This window comes from Gossypium hirsutum, chromosome D04, assembly GCF_007990345.1.
Source record: "Gossypium hirsutum isolate 1008001.06 chromosome D04, Gossypium_hirsutum_v2.1, whole genome shotgun sequence".
NCBI classification, from domain to species: domain Eukaryota; kingdom Viridiplantae; phylum Streptophyta; class Magnoliopsida; order Malvales; family Malvaceae; genus Gossypium; species Gossypium hirsutum.
Window position 1 is genome coordinate 57614440 of NC_053440.1, and position 7760 is coordinate 57622199.

Sequence of the window (7760 nt, forward strand, 5' to 3'; positions counted from 1 at the left end):
TAAATATCATTATTTTAATGAAATACGTGTCTACGTTCATCTCGATCAGTCACTTTTTTCCTTTTATATTTTTATTTGGTTGATTGTCTTACAAATAATTCTTTCATTTGTAATTCTTTTGCACAAGCATATTCATAAATTTATATTCTTGGTATATTCTTTGATATGCCCTCATAGGTCTTCAGATATCAATGACATGAGTAACGCTGCCTCAAACACGGAGCCTATTTTTGAGCAAGAAGTGTGTTCAGAGGGATCCCACGACTTTGAAAATGACGAAGATTATGATGCATCTCCGGACTTGTTAAGAATGATGGAACAAGAGGATAAGCATATCCTACCTCATAGGGAGTCGTTAGAAATAGTGAGCCTAGAGGATGGAAAGGAGGTGAAAATTGGAACTGAAATCACCGCAAAGACAAGGCAAGACCTCATTAATTTGCTCCGAGAGTTCAAGGATGTTTTCGCGTGGTCGTACCAAGATATGCCTGGGCTAAGTACTAACATTATGGTGCATCGTCTGCCCATAAAGGAGGATTGTAAACCCGTTCAACAGAAGCTTAGGAGAATGAGACCTGACATTGTGTTGAAAATAAGAGAAGAAGTCAAAAGACAATTCGACGCTGGTTTCTTACAAGAGGTCAAGTATTCGGATTGGGTAGCCAACATCGTCCCTGTTCCCAAAAAGATGGAAAGGTACGAATGTGTGTGGATTATAGGGATTTAAACAAGGCTAGTCCAAAGGACAACTTTCCACTGCCTCACATTGATACTTTGGTAGATAACACGGCGGGCTATTCATTGTTTTCTTTCATGGACGGTTTTTCTGGATACAATCAAATAAAGATGCATCCCGGAGACATGAGGAAAACCACATTCATTACCTTATGGGGAACATTCTGTTACAAGGTAATCCCTTCGGATTGAAGAATGCGGGAGCAACGTATCAAAGAGTTATGGTGACTTTGTTTCACGACATGATGCACAAGGAGATCGAAGTCTATGTTGACGATATGATCGCGAAGTCTAGAACGGAAGAAGAGCATGTTCAGGTCTTGAAAAGGTTATTTTTGAGATTAAAGAAATTTCAGCTCAAGCTTAACCCGGCCAAATGCACGTTCGGAGCCAGATCAGGAAAGTTATTAGGCTTCATAGTTAGCAAAAAGGGGATCGAGGTTGACCCAGACAAAGTAAAGGCAATACGAGATTTACCTCCCCCGCGCACTCAGAAGGAGGTTCGAGGTTTCCTAGGGAGGCTGAATTACATTGCTCGGTTCATCTCACAACTGACAGAGAAATGTGATCCAGTATTCCGGCTCTTAAAGAAACATAATCCGGGCGAATGGGATGAAGAGTGTCAGAGGGCTTTCGATAAGATAAAGCAGTACTTGGCTAATACTCCAGTCTTATCACCTCCAAGTCCAGATAGGCCATTGATATTGTATCTAACAGTGTTGGAGAATTCCATGGGATGCGTATTGGGCCAACATGATGAGACGGGAAAGAAAGAAAGGGCAATATACTATCTCAGTAAGAAATTTACCGATTGCGAAATGAGGTACTCATCAATTGAGAAGTTGTGTTGTGCTCTAATCTGGGCAACCCGAAGACTGAGGCAGTATATGTTGTATCACACGACTTGGCGATTTCAAAGTTAGATCCTTTAAAATATATGATGGAATCGACTGCTTTGAACGGGAGAATGGCTAGATGGCAGATCTTGCTCTCAGAATTTGATATAGTATATGTCAGTCAGAAGGCCATAAAGGGAAGTGCAATAGCCGATTTCCTAGCTAGTAGAGCCTTGGAGGACTATGAATCTTTGAATTTCGATTTTCCAAACGAGGACTTGATGTGTGTGGCGAATACTGAAGAAAATCCTCAAATAGATCACGTATGGAGGTTAAATTTTGATGGAGCTTCAAATGCTACGGGTAATGGAGTTGGGGCAGTCTTGGTATCCCCAAGTGGAGATCATTATCCTGTTGCTAGCAAGTTGGACTTGATTGTACAAATAACATGGCAGAATATGAAGCATGTATTATGGGCATTCGTGCAGCCATTGAACGGAACATCAAAGTACTGAGAGTATACGGGGATTCAGCGTTGGTGATATACCAACTCAAAGGGGAGTGGAGACTAGAGATCCTAAGCTAATCGGTTATAAAAACTAGTTCTTGAATTGGCTGAGGAGTTTGACGATATCACCTTCTATTACCTCCCACGGGAGGAAAACCAAATGGCTGATGCATTAGCTACTCTAGCTTCGATGATTCAGGTGAATAGACTTGAGGCAATGAGGTCTGTTCAGATGAGTATCTCTGAGACCCCGGCTAATTGCTGCAATATTGAGGAGGAGGGAAAGATGATTGTCCTTGTATCGGAGTATCTTACAATATGTGAAGAATCGGGAATACCCTGATCAAGCGACAGAGAATGACAAAAGAACTCTGAGAAAGATAGCCATTGATATGTCTTAGATGGAGAAGTGTTATATAAAAGAAGGAAGGATCAAGTACTGTTAAGATGTGTGATGCTGTGGAAGCCAAGAAAATTTGGAAGAAGTCCATGAAGGTATTTGTGGACGCACGCCAGTGGTTTCACGATGGCAGACAGATCATGAGATTTGGGTACTATTGGCCCACCATGGAAGGAGATTGTATTGATCATGCCAGGAAGTGCCACAAATGCCAAATTTACGGAGACAAATACACGCGCCTCCTTCACCTCTTCACGTCATGACCTCTCCTTGGCCGTTTTCCATGTGGGGTATGGATGTTATTGGGCCAATATCACCAAAGGCTTCTAATGGGCATCGCTTCATCTTCGTAGTAATTGATTACTTTACCAAGTGGGTGGAAGCTGCTTCATATGCAAATGTCACGAAAGCAGTAGTCAGCAAATTCTTGAAGAAGGAGATCATTGTCGATATGGAATGCCTGAGAGGATCATATCCGACAATGCGATGAACTTGAATAATAGCACAATAGCTGAAGTTTGTAGCAAATTTAAAATTAAGCATCATAACTCATCGCCGTATCGTCCCAAAATGAATGGTGCAGTGGAGGCGGCCAATAAAAACATTAAAAGGATTGTGGGGAAAATGACTAAACCTACAAGGATTGGCATGAGAAATTATCATTTGCTCTCCTTGCCTATCGAACATCTGTTAGAACCTCTACTGGGGCAACGCCTTTTTCTCTGGTTTATGGAATGGAGGCAGTATTACCCATTGAGTTGAAATCCTTCTCTACGGGTGTTATCTTGCTACAGTTGGATGAAGCCGATTGGATCCATCTCGGTACGATCAGTTGAACCTAATAGAAGAAAAGAGGCTAAGAGCTATTCACCATGGGCAAATGTACCAGAAACGAATGATGCGAGCCTATAATAAAAAGGTTCGCCCCCGAGAATTTCGTGAAGGGACTTGGTGCTAAAAAAGATTCTTCCTATGCAAAAAGATTTTAGAGGAAAATGGATGCCAAATTGGGAAGGCCCTTATGTTGTAAAGAAGGCCTTTTCCGGTGGAGCTTTGATCTATGCGAGATGGATGGCAAAAGTTTACCAAATCCGGTAAACGCAGACTCCGTCAAGAAATACTTCACATGAAAGAAAGGGGAACCAAAGTGAAAACCCGTAAAGGGCGCTTTGCTTCCTAAAAAAAAAAAAAACTTTGGAGAGGCTAAGGTGAAAACCCGTAAAGGGCACTTTGAGACCAAAGAGGGCTTGAGTCGAAAACCCGAAAAGGGCGACTCAAGTATTGGGCAGGATTGGAACATCAGGACTTGAGCGGATCAAATTTTGATCAGGGGCATATGATGATCTTGCAACGTCTTGGAACATTGACAGAGTATTGCAGATCTCCTGAACACATGTCAAACTCAGAAGGGTCTTCGAAAGTTTGTACAGAGAAACTCAAGCGGCGATAACTGGGGCACCTAGTTCTTATGTGTATTCTTGAAATACATTTTCTTTCTTTCTTCCTTTCCTTTTGTGAAAACGCACATTCTCAATTCACTTCTTTGTTACCTTCTTTTCGCCATCTTTGATGTTTATTTGAGTTATGATCAGAGCTAGCTTTATTCTTATCCATTGTTATGATCTTTTTGCAAACATGTTGCATAGGAATAACGATTAACGAACTAATAAAACTTCAGGAAAGAAGTTTTGCACATTACTCTGGAAATTCTAAATAAATAGGGACCTGAAATATGACTATTGTTTAGAAATACCAAGTTTAAAGGGTGAAATAGCTAGGAAGGAAGAGTCTAAGTTAAAGACCATCCTTTCAGATTTTGTCGTCTAAACATTGATTGAACAAAATGACAAGCTGTCGTGTTAATTACAAAGCTTAAATGAACAAGCAAGCAATGATCATCAGGCAATAGGAAGAGGTTACCTCGGAGAAGAGAGCCTTCACTTGCGCATAAGACTTTGGTATGACACCTTGAGAATGGTGTAGGAAACCAGAACGGTTCAGATCCTATATCCCCGAATTGTGATAAAGGAGGACAGAGGAAAAGCCACATATTTCTACCCTTAGATTGCTGTGAGAGAATGATGGTACAAATTTTGGCGTCCCAGTGGATATAACTTTGAGGTTTATAATGGGGACAGTATGGCTGAATGTTTCTTCAGAAAATCAGTCAAGCGAGAAGGCGTTGTAGCACATCAGTCACAAAACCTTGATAAACTTCGAGTAGTGATAACCTAAGCAAGATCATTCTCGGAAAAATAAAATTCTGCATTCATGTAAACACCATTCACATATGTCTAGTTAGGAGCATTTGTTTCATTTTGATCATGTCATCCTAATCATTAGGCATAATTAGGTTTATTATACAGGTCTTATCTCTCTGAGATTACAGTGGAACAGACCAAAGAATTCAGATCTTATCTCCCTGAGATTACAGCGGAGCAGATCAAGATAGTAATCCTATCTCCTTGAGATACAATGGAGCGGATTAAAGGATCTATCTCCCTGAAGTTACAGTAAGAAGATCACATCAGGTCTTATCTCCCTGAGATTACAGTGGAATAGACCAAAGAATTTCGATCTTATCTCCTGAGGTTACAGTGGAGCAGATTGAAGCCAGAGATCTTATCTCCCTGAGATTACAGCGGAGCAGATCGAAGACACTATCCTATCTCCCTGAAGTTACAGTGGAGCGGATTAAATAAGGATCTTATCTCCTGAGATTACAGCGGAGCAGATCGAAGACACTATCCTATCTCCCTGAAGTTACATGGAGCGGATTAAATAAAGATCTTATCTCTCTGAGGTTACAGCAGAGTGGATCACATCAAGTCTTATCTCCCTAAATAGTAGTGAAGCAGACGAAAGAAACCGATCTTATCTCCCTAAGTAGTAGTGGAGTAGATCGCATCAAGTCTCATCTCTCTAAGCAATAGCGGAGCAGACAAAAGAAACTAATCCTATCTCTCTAAGTTGCAGTGGAGCAGACTAAACCTCGAAAGTTGCTGCGAAGAAGATCGAAGCAACAAGACGCAATGGACTAGAATGAGGCTACTTAAGGAAGAGAAGCTCCAGAAGAAGTCAAGATTCGGCAAGACCAGGCAAAATGGGCCTTTCTTAGTCTTGCTCTGTTATTGTTACACGACAACGAGCAAAGAGGGCAGCTGTTACAGGCCCATTTCAACCGAAGCCCAAACCTAACCTACCCAAAACAAACCCATTTACCCGGGGCCCAATTGAAGCCCAAGACCCCAGACCCAACAAGGAGTCAGACTAGGGTTTCAGTCGCTGAAACCCTAGTGCCCCACTTGCGCCGCAGCCACCGCCCCTGTCATGTCTTCTGCTGCCACCGCCCAAGCACCTGCCACCACCGCCCATGCCCACTTGCTCTGCAAAACCTGCAAGCACAAAGAACAGAGAGCAAAATAAGGCTATAAAAGCCGAAACAAGCATGTAAACAGAGGGGATTTTTGGTTTGTAAAAAAAGGGAGACAACACATTAGCAGAATAAATAAAGTAAACAAACCGATTCCAAGTTGATTTTTCCATCAGATTCGCATTTCTTTTTATTTATTTTCTTATTTTGTATATCAAATAGAAACAAAAAAAAGACGAGAGGAAGCCTTACCTGCGCCGCGCCGGAGAGGAGGAAGGCGAACGGATTCCTTTTCTTCTTTCGGTTTGACTCGTTTTTAAGGATTCGGCTTAAATCCGAGTTCTAAGGAGTGGGCTTCACGGGGCTAAGAAAGGTTTTGTTTTGCACCTCCGGCCGCCGTCCGTGGCGGAGCTACGCGGAGGTGCGCCGGAGCCTTTGGTCGGGTCTGGGGAGGGTGTTGAGAGAGAGCTCTCTGTTTTTTGAAATGAGAGGAAACTGTTTTTTTAATTTTTTTTGTATTTATATTAATTTAAAACGGACCGTTTTGATAGTCAGGAACCAAACGACGTCGTTTTGGGTCCTGCCGGCCACCCGTACCGCCTGGGATCCGCGTGTTTTTGGCCAGAGGGTTATTTGCGTAGTCCTTCCGCTTTGGGCCGTTTACAATCGGGTCCTATCCTCTTATTATTGTTTTAATTTTGCCCTAAATTTCCATCTTCTTGCGATTTGGTCATCGACCGTCTGCTCAGCTTGTTAGAACGACGTCGTTTGGTCCACGTGGGATATTTCCGTTTGACCCTCCGTCCTTTCGCGCGAGTCACATTTTGGTCCTTTTCGTCCTTTTTATTCCAAATTCGCCCAGTATTTTCTTTTTTATTTCGATTTAGCCCTTTTTTAGCCACTTTATTATTTTGTTTATTTTATTATTATTATTATTATTTACTATTATTATCTTTACTATTATTGTTAGTATTATTAACATATTATTACTATCATTATATTACCATATTTACTTATATAAATCTTAGATAATAGGTGATATATTATATATTATAAAATTGCGTATATACGTATATGTATATGTATTCTTTGACTTATTTAATATACACATACAAATCATATTTTCGTATATTTTATAATTTGTATATCATACACTTATATCTATTTTCTAATTTTTATAAATATATTTATATGTGCATACTATTTTTTTATACTTTCTAATTCGTACATACTATTTATCTATATTTAATATATTTAAACATATATATAAAATATCGCTATTTATTATTTTTTTATTTGCTATCATTATTTTCAATTTTGATGTATACCTACATATAATATATCTTTACATTTTTTATAATTTTATTCATTTATTTATTTACATTTTCATTATATTTTGAACGAATTGCTCTAATTTTATTTGCTTGTATACATTGCTATTTCGTATGTTATTAGTCTGTATCTTTTATTTTTCTTATTTTCGTTGCTATTACTTGCATTGTTTTTACATCATCGTATTCATATTTATTTAGTTACGCATATTAACATTTATTTATTTTACTGTTTTGTGAAAAATATTTCATTCGATGTATGAATTATAACTTTTGAGTAAACAAAATTTCGTGTTTAGATTCGAGAATATCGTACCCTAACTTACTGGGTTTCGATTTTCACAATAATCTAAATATACGAATCTTTTCAAACTCAAGTTTTTTTAAAATGATCTCCGGAATTAAGAAAGATCGTGTCCTAACTTACTGGGCACGACCCTTTCCTAAACCTGGGATAATAAATATCTTTCAAATAAATAAAATTTCGGCATTCTTGGTAGAAAATTCGAGACATTGTGTCCTAACTCACTGGATATGATTCTCCTTCTCGGATAACGTGAATAGCCTTTTTTTCCAT